The following is a 20,286-nucleotide window of genomic DNA, read 5'->3' on the forward strand; positions in this document are numbered from 1 at the left end:
GCACATCCACACACTCCTCAAGCTCCAAAAGTTGCAAATCCTGAATTATGAGATTTTGCAACACCCTCCCTATTCCCTTGATAGCTTTCCTACTGATCATCATTTATTTAAGCATTTTGAGTTTTTCATTAGCAATAAAACGTTCTTAATAGGTAATTGGACAGTTTATCAAAGCAAAAGATGAATTTTTTTAAAGATAGAATATATGACATAGAGAAACGCTGGGTAAGCATCATAAATGAACATGGATCATACCTTGGTTAAATAAATCAGTTCTCTACCTTTCAAATACGACATTTCATGTGAAACAACCTAATTTGTGTGTGTGTGTGTGTAAGGAAGTTTTCAAAAATGTTTGGTTGATGTGAGTTAATGTACTTTCAATTGGTTTAATAACCTATTCCTTGTACATTGTTCCACTTGACATCATCATCATCGTTTAATGTCTGCTTTCCATGCTGGCATGGGCTGGACGGTTTGACTGACGACTGGCGAGGCAGATGGCTACACTAGGCCCCAATCTGATCTGGTAGTGTTTCTACAGCTGGATGCCCTTCCTAACCCAACCACTCCGAGAGTGTAGTGGGTGCTTTTTACATGCCACCGGCACAGAAGCCAGTGAAGGCGGAACTGGTATCAGCTATGATGGTGCTTTTTACATGCTACCGGCACGGGGCTCATAACTGCAATTTCCATTTGATTTGATTTTGATATCGCTGATGTTGATGTACTTGACTCAATAGGTCTCCTCAAGCATGGCATGTCACCCTATGATCCAAGGTACTTTTGAGTGGGCTAGTTATGCGACACTGGTGTAGGTATATGTATATATATATATATATATATATATATATATATAGAGGGAGAAACTAGAAGTAGTTAATAGTTCCCGCTACCTAGGTGACCAAGTTAATAGTGGAGGTGGATGCTCAGAGAGTGTTATCACTAGAATAAGAATAGCCTAGGCAAAGTTTAGAAAGCTTCTAACACTATTGGTGACAAAGGGTCTCTCGCTCAGAGTGAAAGGTAGATTGTATGACGCATGTGTGCAAACTGGCATGCTTCACGGCAGTGAAACATGGGCTGTGACTGCAGAGGACATGCGTAGGCTTGAAAGAAATGAAGCTAGCATGATCTACTAGATGCGTAATGTCAGTGTGCACACATGAAAGAGTGTAAATGCCCTGAGAGAAATGCTGGACATAAGAAGCATTGGATGTGGTGTACATGAGAGACATTTGCGTTGGTATGGTCATGTACTACGGATGGATGAGGAGAGCTGTGTGAAGAAGTGCCACTCCCAAACAGTGGAAGGAACCTGTGGTAGAGGGAAACCCAGGAAGACATGGGATAAGGTAGTGAAGTTGAGCCTCGCAGAGGCAATGATGAAAGACCAAGACCTCTGGAAATATGCTGTAACTGAGAAGACCTAGCAAATAAAGTGAAATCACAGCTGTAGCCTACACCAGTGTCACATAACCAGCCTACTCAAAAAAGTACCTTTGGATTGTAGGGCAACATGCCATGCTTGAGGAAATTGTAGGTGTGGCTGATACCAGCACCATCCAAACATGGTCGATGCCAGTCCCCTCGCCCCAACAGGCCCCTGTGCTGGTGACATGTAAAATGCACCATCCGGACATGGCCAATGCCAGTGCCGCCTTGACTGGTTCCCGTGCTGGTGGCACATAAAAAGCACCATCCGAATGTGGTCGATGCCTGCCCCTACTGGGCCCCTGTGCCGATGGCACGTAAAAAGCACCCACTACACTCTCAGAGTGGTTAGCATTAGGAAGTGCATCTAGCTGTAGAAACACTGCCAGATCAGATTGGAGCCTGGTGCTGCTTTCTGGCTTCCCAGACCCCAGTTGAACTGTCCAACTTGGAAAATGGATGTTAAACCATGATGATGATGATATATATATATATATATATATGTGTGTGTGTGTGCGTGTGTATAAATATATCGATCGTCAGTAAATCATAAATCCGAAAGAGATGTACACTCTAAGTTATAGAGCAGTAGAGTATTTAGATAAAGACAGTTATGGCCAATCTGTGGGGTTACCCAGGGTTTTGCATCCATAAAGCTCTTAGCTTGATAATGTCTCTTCAGACCCTAATGACCAGTAGCCTATTACTTCTCTTCAAATTGGAGGAAGAAAAGATTTCATGGCTAGTTGTTCAACACACAGACAAAGAAGGGCCAAGTGCAAAGGACTGTCTCCCTTAAACCAGTGTAAGCAGGGTCTGAAAACTTCCTTCCTGGAAGCTTAAGATGTTTCCCAAGTCAAGGAAGTTCTTGAATATTGTCATCCATTTAGCTATGCACAGCTTTCTATGCTTGCTCTTGTTAATGTAGGGGCCTGGTTTTTCTTGGATCTTTCATGAGATTATGTGTGGATTCCCTTCGTCCTTCAAGCACTAAAAGTAGCTGGCCAAGGATGAGGTATATCATCTCACCAGGATCCTAAACATAGATCTGTGGAGATGCACTGCTTGAAAGTGTTTCTGGAACATTCGATGTATCTTTGAGTGCTGCTGCTGGTGATATACTGGTGATGCCACTTCTGCTGATGTTGACACTACTACTTCTGCTGTTGTGTTGGTGCTGGTGTTGTTGGTGTCGGTGTTGACTTCATTAATGCTGGCATAAGAGATGTCATCGGTGATGAAGTTGGTGTTGGTGCTGTTGATAGATAGACAGACAGACAGATCCACAGACAGACTGACAGACAGCTAGAAAAAGAAAGCAAGGGAGAGAGTGAGAGAGAGCAGAGAGGCAGAGAGAAGAAGATACACAAACAGACAATAAATGAGATAAGGTTGAAATAGAAGGAAAAGGAAATATATAGACAGACAGGGAGGTAAACCCAAGACAGAGAGTATTGCGTCTATATGCTGATATTGAGTATGTGTATTATGTGTGTGTCTACTAGAGGCAGCTGTTTCTAAATATCTCTCTTTAATTTCCTGTTTCTGAGGTCGAAAGAGAAAAGAGAGTGGAGCAAGTCAAAGAAAGAGAAAGAAATAACCTTGTTTCTTGTATAGTTTTTTAACCATTGTGCTCAGATTTAAAATTTTAGTTCCAGATAATGGAACACAGTGAATTTCATTTTGTAGAAGAGATGGAAAAAATAAGTTTTATTTTCTACATCAAGACCAAATTTTCTTTAAAATTTCAAATCTGAAAATTCTTTCTAAATTTCACTTGAAAATAATCATTTGGAAAATTTATTCTAAAAAAATTTTTTAAACCTATTTGCAAAAATTGTTATTAAAATTTATTCTGAAATTTATTCCCATGAATTCATAAATTTGGACAATATTTATTTTCTGAAATTAATTCTAAAATTTTTAGATTCATTCTAAGATTGATTGCAAAACTCATTTTGAAATTATAAATTTCTTACCATAACCTGGAAAATTGAATTAATTAATTAATTAATTAATTCTAAAATTAATTCCAGAATTCATTTTTGAATTGAGAAATATACAGAATTGTTCTAAAATTTAGGTAAAGAGGTTATGTGTTAAAATGTAAGACTTCCTTAATCCTTTTGATATTGAACCATGTGAGACCACCTTTGGTTCCATGATACAAAATTCTGTTTCAAGGTGACCTAGATTTAAAATCTTTCATCAATATTTTATGTTAAATTATGCTCCAAACACTAACTTAATACAAAATTATTTTACTAAATTTTAAAATTATTTTCTAAATTAATTAAAACAAGTGCAGTGCGTTTCCATAAAAATATAACAAAAGCATTAATGGAGCCGTTATGTTATACTCCAGAACAAATTCCATGATTTTGTTTGTTTCACTCTGCTTAACTGACTGACAAACAGATGGTCTCCAGTCATCACCATCATTTAGTATCCATGTTCCATGCTGGCATGGGTTGGTTTGTTTGATAGGATACAATGGATCCAAAGACTGCATCATACTCTAGTGTCTGCTTTGGTTTTGTTTTTATGGCTTGATACCTTTCCTGATGTTAAGATGCACTTCCTAACACCAACAATATGCATATTTTCAAATTTGTGAAAAAAGGCTAAAACTTCAAATGATAATAAAACAAACTGAAATTCTTCAAGGTAAGTTGCTTGACCTTTATGTATAGTTCTTGAGATAATGAAAGCTTCAAGAGACCTTGGAATTGTATAAAGGGTAAAGACCTCTTTCAGTCATGAATGACCATGGGGTTGCACCTAGAAAGTTACCCTCCAAGGCACAGGTCCAGGCAATGTTTTCCTCCTCTCTCCATGCTACCAATGTTATCCAAGAGAAAGGCAAAGGCTGATACAGCTTGGCGTCAGTGACGTCACAACTTATTTCTACAGTGGAGTGAACTGGAGCAATGTGAAATAAAGTGTCTTGCTCAGGAACACAACACACAGCCAGGTCCAGGAAGTGAACTCACTACCTCATGATTGTGAATCTGACACTACAACCACTGAACCATGCACCTAGTTAATGTATCACTTGCTTAGTTGATTTAATTATGTTGTAAGGAGATTGCAAGAGGAATACTTAGATAAGGAGAAGGAGTTGTACATGTGCTCCATTGATCTGGAGAAGGCATTTGATAGGGTTCCAAGGAAGGTGACTGAGTAGACATTGAGGAAGAGAGGTGTAGGGGGGTAAAGACAAGAGTTAGAATTGGATCAGATTTTTTGTCAGGAGTTTGCAGTGAAAGTTGGTGTGCATCAGGGATCTGTGTTGTTGCCATTGTTGTTTGCAATAGTGGTTGATGTGGTAATGGAGAGTGCAAGAGAGGGATTGATAATGGAGATAGTGTATGCAGATGGTCTTGTTCTGATGAGTAAGACGATGGAGGGATTGAGGGAGAAATTTTTTGGAAATGGAAAGCAAAGGTTTGAAGGTAAACCTTGGGAAGACAAAGGTGATGGTGAGTGGGCTGGAAAGAAAAGTGTGAGTGAATAAGGTGGATCCATATGGTGTATGTGGGAGGAGGGTAATGGCAAATGTAGTGTTGTGCATGAGATGTGAGAAATTGATTCATGGTAGATGCATGAAAATGAAGAAGGTGACCCTTAGACTGGCGAGAGAGTTTGTTTGTGGAAGATGTGGAACAGGAGCTGGAGGGCTGGTGGAACCAGTGGAAATGCTATGTGATGAGGTAGAAACGATGAGAGGGTTTTGTTATTTGAGAGATCGTATGGATGTAAGTGGTGGATGTGAAGCAGCTGTGACAGCAAGAGCAAGACTTGGCTGGGTAAAATTCAGGGAATGTGGAGTGTTGTTATATGGGAAAAGGTTCTCATTAAAGATTAAAGGAAGGTCCATAAGAGTTGTGTGAGAGCTGCAAGCTGTATGGGTGTGAGACATGGTGTCTGAGGGAGAGAGAAATGGTAATTCTGAGAAGGACTTCGAGAGCAATGGTGAGAGAAATGTGTGGGGTGAAGCTGTTTGATAGTAGGAGGACTGAGGATTTGATGGGAATACTGGAGTTTGAGAAAGCAGTGGAATGGTTGATAAGGGCGAATGAAATGAGGTGGTTTGGGTATGTGTTGAGGAGGGATGAAGAGCATGTTCTGAGGAGGGTGATTGCATTTGAGGTAAATGGAACATAAAAGCGAGGTAGACCAAGGAAAAGGTGGAGAGGGGGAGGAGGAGATTGGGAGGATTGGTTGAAAAAGGGGGACACCCAAAATCAGGCAAGATGGCAAGATAGTATAAGAGTGGTTGCTATGGTACTGAGGTAGATCCAGCCACCCCCATTAACAGGGACAAAACTCGGATTTAAAACACTAGATGATGATGATGATGATAAAAGCATTATTTCCAGTTTCCAAAATCACTGTTGCACCCTCAGGGTGCCAAAGCAGAGAAATTCCAGGTGTCTTTAGTTAATTCTTCCTAACATAGGTGCAAAGTTTGAAAATTTGCAGGGCAGGAGTTAGTTTATTAAATCAACTCCAATACTTGACTGGTACTCTGTTTCATTGACCCCCACCCATATTAAAGGGATAAAAGGTGAAGTTGACTCTAGCAGGATTTGAACTCAGAATGCAAGGACCTGTAACTAAATATCATAAAACATTTTGTTTGATGTTGTAATGACCCTACCAATCCATTGCTTTAATTGTTTCTAACAACAATTATAATAATGATCTCAAATTTTGGGCCAAGACCAGCAACTTCAGAAGAAGAGGTAAGACAATTACATCAACTCCAGTGCTCAACTGGTTCTTATTATATCGACCCTGAAAGGATGAAAGTCAAAGTCAATCTCAGCAGAATTTGAACTAAAGACAAACAAAATGCTGCGAATCATTTCACCTAGCATGCTAACAATTCTGCCAGCTCATCATCTTAATAATGATAATAATAATAATAATAATAATAATAATAATAATAATAATAATAATAATAATAACAACAACAATAATAATACTGTGTTATCATGTACATGATTTGTCTTGGTATAAAAAGATGGGCTACAGCAAATATTCTGCTCACTACCACAGAATTACTTGTCAGTTGCTTGACCTTCTGTCCTTTCAATCTTATCCCCCACACTACCTCCCTTGTCATAGCCACCATTCAGAGGAAAACTGCCTTTCATTCTCGACCAAAGGAAGGTGGTGGGGTTATCTTCACGATGGATTCGGTTGATAACCAGATCTGTCCTCCATGCAACTACAGCTGTTCAGCAAAGCTCCACAAGTGCATGCAGGACGGTTTCATCACCTTACACACACCCTGGGCAGGTCCATCTCACAGCACTTCTATGTCTGTAGAGCTTGTCTCAAACAATAGAGCTCCCTGGTAGCACTGCCAGGCTAGGGATTTTTGGAGGTTATCCAGAGGTCCCAGCCCAAAAATCCTCCAGAAAAGATCAGTTAATCTATCCCTCCTGATGCCCAGAGTTTCCCCAAGGACATTGTTGCTCTTTCCCTCCATTAATCCCCTTTAGAACTCCATAGTGGAACTTCCACTGACTGCGTTGCCTGACTGGCAGAGAGCTGTGAGCATTTGCAGACACTCCAGGTGCCAAGCACCCTTTCTTGGTCTACGCTTGATCCAGGTCTATAGCTCTGTCAATGAGATGAACTGCAGAAAAACCTATGTAACAAATGGTGACCATACCTGCTCACCATTAAGAAAGCACAGGAGATTTAATAATATTAATAATCTTTTCTACTAAAGGCACAAGGCCTGAAATTTGGTGGAGAAGACTAGTCAATTACAATGACCCCAGTGTTTCACTGGTACTTAATTTATTGACTCCAAAAGAATGAAAGGTAAAGTCAACCGTTGCAGAATTTGAACTCAGAATGTAGCGATGCATGATATACTGCTAAGCATTTCACCCAGTATGCTAATGCTTTTGCCAGCTCACCATCTTTAATAATAATAATAATAATAATAAGAAGAAGAAGAAGAAGAAGAAGAAGAAGAAGAGCATGATATAAAATGTCATCATCATCAAAATATAACATCTGCCTTCCATGCTGGCATGGGTGGGACAAAAAATATGTAAATTGATTTAGTTTATTGAATTGAACAATATTTTTGACGATTTGTCTTCTTCAGTTTCAAAATGAGAAAAATAAAAAAAATATACAGACATGCTGAAATTCAAAATTTGAGCTAGAAAATCTTGCTTTCCTTTGTACATAAAGAGTTGACATCAAGTTTTGCTTGTTCATAACAGGGAGCAATAAAAACGAAGGAAAATAAAAAGAAAAAGGAAAGCAGTAAAGAGAATACTTAGTTGAAAAGTTTTGTGTAAATTTAATGGAATTTTCCTGTCATTTTGTTCACTCGTCCAAGGTGTGATGCTATTAACTCCCAAATATATTTATCCTCATGAGTTTTGAGGACTGAAAGTTCAGTGAAGTCGGAATATTTTCTGAGAATATAAATTTTCAGGAGTTTCTCAAATTTACAAGTGTTTGATTTTAAATGTTTGGCAAGTTCCATTAAAGTATTATTATTATTATTATTATTATTATTATTAGTAGTAGTAGTAGTAGTAGTAGTAGCAGCAGCAGCAGCAGCAATAATAATGATAATAATAATAATAATAATAATAATAATAATAATAATGATAATAATAATAATAAAAATAATAATAATCCTTTCTACTACAGACAGAAGGCCTGAAATTTCCGGGAAGGGAACTAGCTGATTACATCGACCTCAGTGTGTAACTGGTACTTAATTTATCAACCCTGAAAGGGATGAAAGGCAAAGTCAACCTTGGCAGAATTTGAACTCAGACTTTAAAGACAGGTGAAATATCGTTAAGCATTTCACTTTGTATGCTAACGATTCTACCAGCTCACCACCTTCTATAATAATAATGATGACAAGAAGAAGAAGAAGAAGAAGAAGAAGAACAACAACAACAACAACAAACAACAAACAACAACAACAACAACAACAATGAAGATGAGAATTATTTCAAATTTTTTTTTGCCACAAGAGCAGCTTGGGGGAGGTGGAGGTGAGTCACTTTAATAAGAGCAGCCATTTTGAGGGAAGGGATGTTTACTTAATTTATCAACCCTGAAAGAATGAGAGGCAAAGTCAACTCTGGCAGAATTTGAATTCAGAGTATAAAGAGAGACAACATGCCACTAAGCATTTTGGCCAGTGTGCTAACAATTCTGCCAGCTCGCCACCTTCTATAATAATAATAATGATGATAATAATAATAATAATAATAATAATAATAATAATAATAATAATAATAATAAAATGCCCTGATGCAGTACCAGGCAGTGGCTCTCATGGCTTCTGATCTTAACTGATTGGAAGTGTTATCATGTACATTCTTTTGTCTTGGTATAAAAGATGAGCTACAGCAAATATTCTGCTCAATACCACAGATTTGCTTGTCAGTTGTTTGACCTTAACCAGTTGAGCATGTCCCTTAGTGGCTGATGATATGTGCATCTCTGATCACGAGCAGAAGTAGTGGGGGAGTATCATAGCCATGTGTTGAGAGGGATTCTTTGGGGTTTGAATAATTCACCTCTGGAAACATGGGTGTTTCATTCAACATCCTTAAACAACCCTTACTCAGGGACCTTTTGAGCAGGATGGGTTACTCGACCAGAAGAAAATTCTAACTAGGCCCCACCTGCAAGGTCATGTGCTGTTTATCTTGATATGAGATCATCATGTCGCGCACATATGGTTGTGATGCATGTGCCTGGTGTACCCTTATCAGACAGGTAGACATGATGGGTATACTGGGCTTCGTATATTTTACCCCAGTGTCACTTTGATGGCATGCACTGCTCTCTCACTCAATAATAATAATAATAATAATAATAATAATAATAATAATAATAATAATAATAATAATAATAGCAATAATAATAACTGTGTAAGAAGTCAAATCAGCAATGTTTGCTTGCCACAAGGCTAATAATATTATTTATACATCAACACATACTGTCTTATTTTATATTTTATTTTAAGGTCAAAATGTTTTCCAAAATTATTCCACAGACTTTCTTTCTTGAATTTCAAACCAGATTACAATTTCATCTGTTCAATAAAATCAAATTTACGAGATATATGATTAAAAATTTGTGAGACAAAACAAAATATTTTGTCTTTCTTTCTTTCTTTCTTCTTCTTCTTCTTCTTCTTCTTTTCTTCTTCTTCTTCTTCTTCTTCTTCTGCTCTCCTTCACCCTCTCTCTCATTATATATGACTATTATTGAATCGTACAATTCCAAAGACTGGAATTCCATGTTAAATGTAAACTAACTCCATAGAACTGTAAAATCCTTCAGTGACTCTCACTATCTGTCTTTCTCTTTCTTTCTTTCTTTCTTTCTTTCTTTCTTTCTTTCTTTCTTTCTTTCTTTCTTTCTTTCTTTCTTTCTTTCTTCTTCTTCTTTCTTCTTTCTTTCTTTCTTTCTTTCTTTCTTTCTTTCTTTCTTTCTTTCTTCCTTCCTTCCTTCCTTCCTTCCTTCCTTCCTTTCTCTCTCTCTCTCTCTCTCTCTCTCTCTCTCTCTTTATTTATTTATCAGATAGTGTTAATATCTTCCTTGTTGATTGCAAGACAAGTAATACTCTTTCATAAAAATTCAACAATTTCTTCCTGAATAGGAAATTATTTTTCTACAGAAAAGAAAAATAATAATAATACAATCAATGTTTTTTTTTTACCTTAATTATTTGTTTTTCATAATGTTTGTATTTTATTTAATGATGTGGGACATGCCATTGAGAGTGAGTGTCGTCTGTATAGAATAAAAACTGACGAAAGAAAAAACAACAAAAATAAAGGAAATTAAAGTAATGTCCTAATGTTTTCTGAAAAATGTGATGAACTACAAAATATGAATAGCAAAATTAGAAATTATATTGTAAACTGGGGTCAGAAAAGAGTTTATTATTTGTTGAACAAATATAATAAAGCAGTAATTTTGAGAAGAAAATAGATAATGTATTATTTACTCTTTCATACATTAACCCCTCATCTTCTAGTACTGAGCCAATTGTCTCACTCAGTCAAAGGGAATCTTAGTCTTGTGAGGTACATGGTTACCTCACTAGTGCTGGTGCCATGAAAGAAAAAGCACCCTGTACACAATGCAAAGCAGTTATGCTTGGAAGTCATTGGATGTGCTGGATCATGTTAAACTATACTATCCATACCAACATGGAAGATGAAAGTTAAAAAATGATGATGATGACGATGATGATGATGATGATGATGATGACGATGACGATGATGATGATGACAATGACGATGATGATGATGATGATGATGGTGGTGATGATGATGCTAATGCTGCTGCTGCTGATGATGATGATGATAATGATGGTAATGATGACGATGATGATGATGATCAATACATTCTATTCAGAACTGAAGGAGTTTAAATCCCAGAAGAGTGGGTGCTTGGCTGGTTGTTAGAATGTTTCAGTTTAAAAAAGTTACAGATGGCCAGAAGCAAGCCAATGAGTGAGAGAATGAAAGAAAAAGAGAATGAGAGAGAGGGAGAGAGAGAGGAGAGAGAGAGAGAGAGAGAGAGAGAGAGAGCTCCAATAATTTGATGTCATAATAAAAGGAAGTCATATCATTATATGCAGTGTCTAAAAATAATGTTTTGTGAGGCTTCCAGTTTAGGCACAAGACCAGCAATCTTGAAGAGATGGGATTAGTTGATACCATTGACACCAGCCTAATTCTTGATTATTTCTTTTTTTTTTTATTGACACTGAAAAGGATGAAAAGCAAAGTTGATCCTGGCTAGGTTTGAACTCAGAACATAAAGAGTTGAAAGAAATACAAGGCAATTCATTAACATGAAAGATGCTGGAGAGAGAGCAACAGAAGCAATGAAATGAAAGCATATATACACCACCACCCACCACTATCACCACCACTGCTGCTGCTACTACTACAAGGAGCAATAGCAGTAGTAGCAGCAGCAGCAATGGTAATGGCAGTAGCAGCAGCAGCAGTTTGGATTCTATTCTTTGAATAATATTGAATCAGGTAAATTTTGCATATCACTTCTTTGTGTTTTTGCTGCAGTGATCAGTGAGAATAAAATGGATTGTATGTAATACACTGAAGAAGAAAGACATTTATTTTCTATAGATGAGCAAAACAAAACAGTGACTGAGAATGGGGAAGGAATCTAAAGATAAGAAAATTAACCAAAAAGATGCAAAAAAAAAAAAACTCAAACAAAAAAAAACCTCAGAAGTAAAGTAAAAAAAAAAAAAGAGAAAGAAATAAAAGAAGCTCTAAAATGAAGATTGTAAGATATTACAATTAGAAATTGTCAAAACCAAACTGCTTCTTAAACTAAATTAGACCAGAACAAGGTTAAATCTATAAAAAAAAAAAAAAAAGGAAAAGAATGAAAAAATTATTATGTAGAAACAATAGACTTTTTCATGATTTAAAAGATGAAAATAAAATAAATAAATGACTAAATGATAACAACACCCACATCTTCAGTTAACTCTTCATCTTTGAAGAATATGTAGGAAATAGCAAAACAGTCTATTCTCTTGTGTCAGTCCAACCTGTGCCATCCAAACTGAAACACTGACCCACACTTTGTGTCATTGTCACTTTTGATTTCTGGGCAATAAGAGACAAACATAAAATATTTAATTTTTCTATTTGGTTTGCAAGAAGGTGCAGGCTCTGTCATTAGGGCATCTGGCTTTTATTATAAGGTCATGAGTTTGATTCCAGGTGGTGTTTTGTGTTCTTGAGCTTTGCTTCAATCCATTCTGCTGGCAAAAGTAAGTTATACCTGTAATTCAAATAGCCAGCTTTGTCACATTCTGTGTCATGCTGAATCTCTCTGAGAACTACAGGAAGGATAAGCGCAGGCACAGGAGTGGCTGTGTGGTAAGTAGCTTGCTAACCAACCACATGGTTCCGGGTTCAGTCCCACTGCGTGGCATCTTGGGCAAGTGTCTTCTGCTATAGCCCCGGGCCGACCAATGCCTTGCGAGTGGATTTGGTAGACGGAAACTGAAAGAAGCCTGTCGTATATATGTATACATATATATATATATGTGTGTGTGTGTGTTTGTCCCCCTAGCATTGCTTGACAACCGATGCTGGTATGTTTACGTCACCATCACTTAGCGGTTCGGCAAAAGAGATCGATAGAATAAGTACTGAGCTTACAAAGAATAAGTCCCGGGGTTGATTTGCTCCACTAAAGGCGGTGCTCCAGCATGGCCGCAGTCAAATGACTGAAACAAGTAAAAGAGTAAAAGAGTGTCCATGGAATGCTGAGCCACTTGCATGCTAATTTCATGAGCAGGCTGTTCCATCGATCAAATCAACTGGAACACTCATCGTCATAATCGATGAAGTGCCAATATTTGGTTTGCAATATTTGTGATATGAAATTGTGTAATAAAGCAGATTCTGTTGTGCCTTGCGAGGTTCGTTATGCTAATAATAAACACACACATTGATTCGATTTAATTTCATTTATTAATCAACTAGAGAACCATTTGACTAATTAATCAAGTGGTTAACTAATTGACTAATAATAATAATTAGTTGAACCCTTGAAATATTCATGGGAAATATTTAAAAAATGTAAGCATCTGTAAACTGTGTGCTGGTGCCATGAGCAATGTTTCTATTTTGTGAGAGTTACAGAATATAGAAAGAAGTGAGAAACCGATAACTGTAGAATCCAACCAAAATATTTCGGTTACGGAAGCGTAAATAGAATTACTATTTAGCCTTAAAATACATCGTACATTTAAAATTTTTTTCCTACGTCCCAGATATAAAGGTAAAAATAAAATATTTCCACTTTGCAAGTTCGAGTCGAGTACTCCCTTGCACGCTCCGTTGACTCGAACCTTGCTTCTATTGTGGCGAATTTACCGCCTCTGATTAGATAGTCGCACCAAGACACTTTTCGAAGGTGCTTTCCTCCATGTGATTTTATTATTACCCACAAGGGGCGAACATAGATGGGACAATACAATCTGATGATGGGGTCTTTGTACTCCTTAATCGCCAAAAGGGACGTATTAAGTTTCCAGTAACCGGATCCTCTATTTTTAACCTTATCTATGTCAAGCTTACAGGTGACCATTTATGATCACTGTAGCTGATCGGGTAAAACTGTGGACACTTAGCTATTTTACTGTCTACTTTTCTAATTAGTATTCTATCTAAATATGACCTGGAAGATCCGTCGCTGTTTGACCATGTCCACAATGGAGCGTTCGGAAATTCCAGCCACTAATGAATGCGAAGTACCAAGAAAGTTTTCTAGTTCACGAAAATAATCACTTTGCCCTGTATGGTTGGGTGCGTAAATTGCAACCAGTCTGATAACTTTACCATTACTGAACGTCAAATCCATGACGACCAGCCTACCTTCTGGATCTGCAAAAATTAACTTTTTCTCAGAAACCCGGTTTCTTTTTAATAGGACCAACACCCCACTCCCGCCTGTAGGACTGCCAGGAGAGAAAAAACTCTCGTAACCGTCAAACAGCGGGAGTAGACCTCTTGGCCCCTCTAACCGGGTTTCTGTAGCAACAATAACATCTAAATTACGCGACCTGATATCATGCAGGAAGCGACCTTGCTTCCAGCCTGCTCCCAGGCCGCGCACATTCAAACAACCAACATAAATGTAATCCATTACTTACCTTATATCAGTGGTTCGGTTTTTTCTTGTTCTTCTAACTCTTTTTCTGGGCCTCGTGGGGGAGTCTGACGTAGGCCCTCGAATATATGTGGAGATGTCACATCCAATCTAAGTGGGCCTACGTCATGGAAGAATTCTGACTTTATCCGCCCGTAATCCTTCCGGCCTATTCTGTAAATTACAAAGTCGTTTTTTTCACTACTTTCTCCACTTTGGCCATGGCTGCCAACACGTTTCCGAGTCTGCTATTTGCTGCCTTTACGGCCATATATGAGTTCATTGACTCTTTTTTCTTTTTAAGATTACTCTGGGAGGGGTGGTTTCCGTTTTTCTTTTTTTCCTTCCGGTAATTTTTGCCCACCCCTCCTCATTTATCTTTTCCTCGCTCTTTTTTTCCTCCGCCGCTGGTTCTGCTGTCACCGTCACCTCCACACCTTCAGTCTTCCTTCTGGGCCGTCCGACGCTGTCTGGTGACACATTATCTTCTTTTTCTTTTGGCTTAGGTGCTTCCTGCGGTTTGGGTTGGGGTTGGCATTCCGCCCTTACATGACCCTTCTTGCCGCAGCCGAAGCACCTCGGCTTCCTGCCCTCCACGAAAACTGTTATTTTCTCGTCTTCACTAATCTTTACCGTTTCTGGAATTTCTTCCAGTGTTTGCACCTCCGCCTGAATGGCTATCACTATTTTCTGCCCTTTCCAGAGAACTCCTCTTCCTCCACTGTGGCCTGGAGGATATTTATTTTTTCCTCCAGACCTACCATCACTGCTGCCACCAGACATTCAGCATCTGCCTCTGGCGGAATGTTGTTCATCGAAATTTTCGACGTCCTTTTTCCTTTATACAATGGTAGTAAGACAATGTTTTCCGCTTTGATTGGCTCCATCGATAGTTTCTTCGCTATCTCCTCCGTAGTAAAACGCACCTCCACTGTGCCGTATCTTTTTCCTCTGTTTATATACGTTATTTTATCCATAAAAGGTTTTAGACAAGACTCTATTTTTTTTCTTCGATTTTTTGGATCATTTTTTTCGTTGTGTCGTAAGTTTTATATATTATTCTTTTTTTTTCTATATCGTCATGTATTTGTATGTTTGTGGCCACAGTCACTTCTGTGCCTTCTTTTTTTACACAGTCTGCAAATTTTTTAAAATTTTCTATATTTATTTTTTGATCTTTTTCCCAGCCACTTCAGCGAATTTTTTTGCTGGAGTTGATGCTGGTACTGGTTTTTCCATTTCTTGGGCGATGCCGCCTCTTTTTTCTTCGGCGACAACGCCTCTTTTTTTCTTGGCGACAACGCCTTTTTTACTTGGCGACAACGCGGGTATTCATCCTCGCTCGTCACGGGCGAATAAGAGATGGGGGACTCCATCTTGAACAAATGGCTTTAACAAGCCTTTGGTAAATCCAAATTAATTGTAGTTTTCCCCCACTGAGGGGTAACACCAACGCGAAGTCTTCGCGCGAAGGCTGACTTCGTCAGTTAGACAACAATAGACGAAACAGGTAGACCAACAGTATATAATAACAGAGATAATAGTACGAGAGCAAAATTATATCAACTTACTAATAACGCAAAAAATTGATTTCCGCCGTGTGATTTTATTATTACCCACAAGGGGCGAACATAGATGGGACAATACAATCTGATGATGGGGTCAGACAAACGAATGGGTTTTTACAATAAATCGGATTTAAAAATTTTCATGAATTACAATAAATGGACAGAAATCGAATGATGGGACAGACCGGAAGACATTACGGGTGGAGTGGGTGCGGGTTTAGCTCGGACCCCACGAGCCCCGCCTCCCCACTGATACTTTTGGTTGCGCTTGGTATTACATTTATGTTGTATCTTTCACTCGCAACTTTCGTGCTACATCCTTCCATCGTTCTTCATACACTCTCCTAGTCAGGCATATTCTCTCCAGCCCTATCTTCCTTTTCAGGTGAAAGATGAAATAATTCATCAAACCAGGGCCGGAGATGAACTTGCCTGACTGTAAACCTTTCATTCTCGTCTTCCATATCACCTCTTTCGCAATTGCTACTACAACGAGAAAACGAAACTTACCTTCATTCACGAGGAAATCGGTGGGTCAATTTTTGTAATCGACTCAGTCGACAGCTGTACTCTTGTGTACCTGACAACAGGTGTTCGGCATAAACCCACACCTCAGACACGTCCGGACAATGAACAATAGCGTGCGGGACGGTTTCCCTATCCCGCCCGCATCTTGGACATATCGGACTGTTGGCCACCGTGCCTTGCGAGTTTATCCCGAACAGGTAGAGCTCCTCTGTAGCATTGCCATGCCAGAGACTTCTGGAAGTTGTCCAGTGTCCTCGGCTCGAACGTACGTCGGAACAGACTGGCCAGCTGATTATCGTCGAGACCTAGGGTTTCCCCCAAGGTATCTTCACATTCCGCCTCTACCAACCCTCTATAGAGGAATGTGGTGGAACCCCCACCGCAGGCGTTGCCCGAGCGACGGAACAGCAGGAGAGCCTTGCGACACTCCGTGTACCAAGTACCAAGTTTCGATCTACGATTCAGCCAGGTTTCCCATCCACCGAAACTAGTGAACTTGGGAAACATCAGTTTTTCTAGCGAAGACCACACCCGTTCACCATCCAGGTAGAGCCACAGATGTCTTAACCTCAGCGCATGTCTGCGCATCATCAGCCAAGGCATCCCTAGCCCACCTTTAACGGTTGTTGACAGCAAGTAGAGCGTTTCACAAGTGGTTTCCCGCCCTTCCACAAGAAGTAGAAGAGCTGTCTTTCCAACTTGATCAACCACGAGTCAGGGCAAGGAACGACGGAAAGGCGGTAGGTGATAACCGATGCGATAAACACATTGGCCACCTCCGCCCTCCCTTTCAGGGATAGCCACCGCCAAGACCAGGTCTTGGCTACTGCAGCCACCTTGCTTGTTACCTCGCCCCAATTCTTCTCTATTTGGAGGTCTGGACTGAACCAGACCCCTAGCAGTTTAATCGGACCCTCCGTCCAACGTCCCACGACGCTGTCAGGAGGCATCGACTTGCCTCTCCAGGTGCCGAGTTGCAAGCCGACTGACTTTTCGCGATTAACTTTTGCTCCTGTCACCGTCTCGTAAACCTCTATGGCCTTGCCTACTTTACATAGGTGGTCCATTTCGGTTACGATGATGGTGATGTCATCCGCGTACGCTGACACTGATTTTCCATTACCTGGCTGTCTCGGGATGCCGCTCAGTTTTCGCAGTAATGGCTCAAGAGCCATCACGTACAAAAGCGGGGAGAGTGGACACCCTTGACGAACTGAGCGTTCGATTTTGAACGGCTTCGACAAGAAGCCGTTCACCCGAACTACCGAGTCGATGTTATCATAAATTTGGATAATCCACCTGAGGAAGCCAAGGCTCAGCCCGAACTGTGCCAGGGCAGATACCAGGTAACGATGGTCGACCCTATCAAAAGCTTTAGATTGGTCTAAATGGACCAGTGCCCCGCCCTTGCCAGAATCACTATTAAACCCCTCTATAGTGTACCGCATTAGATGGAGATTATCCTGAATGGATCTGCCCGGAACGGCACATGTCTGTGCCTCTCCGATCAGACCATCCGCGACACGCGCCAATCTTTTCGATAACACTTTGGCCAAAATCTTCAACTCTGTGTTTAGCAGAGTGATGGGCCTGAAATTATCAATGCACTCCCCCTTGCTCGGGTCCTTTCTGACGAGAGTCACTACTCCCCGGCGCACAGATCTGGGTATAAGCCCGTCTGCTGCCAGTTCGCATAGACCTCCGCCAGTAGGTGCCCGAACAAGTCTGGCGTACTCTTATATAACTCATAGGGTAGACCATCCAAACCCGGCGCCTTGCCCGCGCCGCAGTCCGCCATTGCCTCAAACACCTCCCCAGGCGTGATTGGCCCTTCACAGCCCTCCGCATCTCGCCCCGATAAGCGCGGCAGACCGTCGAGTAGGTCCGTAAAGGCCCTCTTCCTATCCAGTCCGCCGCACTCACCGAAAAGCTGAGCGAAGTGCTCCTGAAAGGCCTCACACATCTCCTCGGGTTCGTTTATCAACTCACCTTGTTGGTTCGTCAAAGATCGAATCGTGGCATCGTTACCATGCTGAGCTTCCACCACTCGGGCCCATCTCACGGCGTTGATTCCTTCACATCCCATATGACGGATTCTAGCCCTGACAATGCAGCCCATGTGTTTGGCCTCGAGGTGCTGGTTTAACACCAGTCTCTTGGACGCCACCTGAGCCGCAGAGCCAGTTTTCATGGCTTCCTCTAATTCCTTAACTAGAGTAGTTTCCCTTCTAGCCTCTCTAGCCACTACTCCTATGCTATATCTAATAGACTCAAACTTGATGGCTCGTTTGAGGGCGTACCACCATTTGTTATTAATGATGGTACCAGATAGTGCCCTCTGAATTATATTCCTAATCCGGTCTTTGTACTCCTTAATCGCCAAAAGGGACGTATTAAGTTTCCAGTAGCCGGATCCTCTATTTTTAACCTTATCTATGTCAAGCTTACAAGTGACCATTTTATGATCACTGTAGCTGATCGGGTAAAACTGTGGACACTTAGCTATTTTACTGTCTACTTTTCTAATTAGTATTCTATCTAAATATGACCTGGAAGATCCGTCGCTGTTTGACCATGTCCACAATGGAGCGTTCGGAAATTCCAGCCTATAAGGATCTGCTAGCTCAAAGCGGCACTTAGCAGTTCCATGAAGCCACTGTTGCCTTTTCTATCTGGACACGAGCCAACATAATCTACATCCGCTTTGCAAATTGTGTTAAAGTCTCCTAGCACCACTAATGAATGCGAAGTACCAAGAAAGTTTTCTAGTTCACGAAAATAATCACTTTGCCCTGTATGGTTGGGTGCGTAAATTGCAACCAGTCTGATAACTTTACCATTACTGAACGTCAAATCCATGACGACCAGCCTACCTTCTGGATCTGCAAAAATTAACTTTTTCTCAGAAACCCGGTTTCTTTTTAATAGGACCAACACCCCACTCCCGCCTGTAGGACTGCCAGGAGAGAAAAAACTCTCGTAGCCGTCAAACAGCGGGAGTAGACCTCTTGGCCCCTCTAACCGGGTTTCTGTAGCAACAATAACATCTAAATTACGCGACCTGATATCATGCAGGAAGCGACCTTGCTTCCAGTCTGCTCCCAGGCCGCGCACATTCAAACAACCAACATAAATGTAATCCATTACTTACCTTATATCAGTGGTTCGGTTTTCTCTTGTTCTTCTAACTCTTTTTCTGGGCCTCGTGGGGGAGTCTGACGTAGGCCCTCGAATATATGTGGAGATGTCACATCCAATCTAAGTGGGCCTACGTCATGGAAGAATTCTGACTTTATCCGCCCGTAATCCTTCCGGTCTATTCTGTAAATTACAAAGTCATTTTTTTTCTCTACTTTCTCCACTTTGGCCATGGCTGCCAACATGTTTCCGAGTCTGCTATTTGATGCTTTTACGGCCATATATGAGTTTATTGACTCTTTTTTCTTTTTTAAAATTACTCTGGGAGGGGTGGTTTCCGTTTTTCTTTTTTTTTTTCCGATAATTTTTGCCCACCCCTCCTCATTTATCTTTTCCTCGCTCTTTTTTTTCTCCGCCGCTGGTTCTGCTGTTACCGTCACCTCCACACCTTCAGTCTTCCCTTCTGGGCCGTCTGACGCTGCTTCTGGTGACACATTGTCTTCTTTTTCTTTTGGCTTAGGTGCTTCCTGCGGTTTGGGTTGGGGTTGGCATTCCGCCCTTACATGCCCCTTCTTGCCGCAGCCGAAGCACCTCGGTTTCCTGCCCTCCACGAACACTGTTATTTTCTCGTCTTCACTAATCTTTACCGTTTCTGGAATTTCTTCCAGTGTTTGCACCTCCGCCTGAATGGCTATCACTATTTTTTGGCCTTTCCAAAACTCCTCTTCCTCCACTGTGGCCTGGAGGATGTTTATTTTTTTCCTCCAGACCTACCATCACTGCTGCCACCAGACATTCAGCATCTGCCTCTGGCGGTATGTTGTTCATTGAAATTTTCGACGTCCTTTTTCCTTTGTACAATGGTAGTAAGACAATGTTTTCCGCTTTGATTGGC

This window comes from Octopus sinensis, linkage group LG12, assembly GCF_006345805.1.
Source record: "Octopus sinensis linkage group LG12, ASM634580v1, whole genome shotgun sequence".
Lineage (NCBI taxonomy): Eukaryota > Metazoa > Mollusca > Cephalopoda > Octopoda > Octopodidae > Octopus > Octopus sinensis.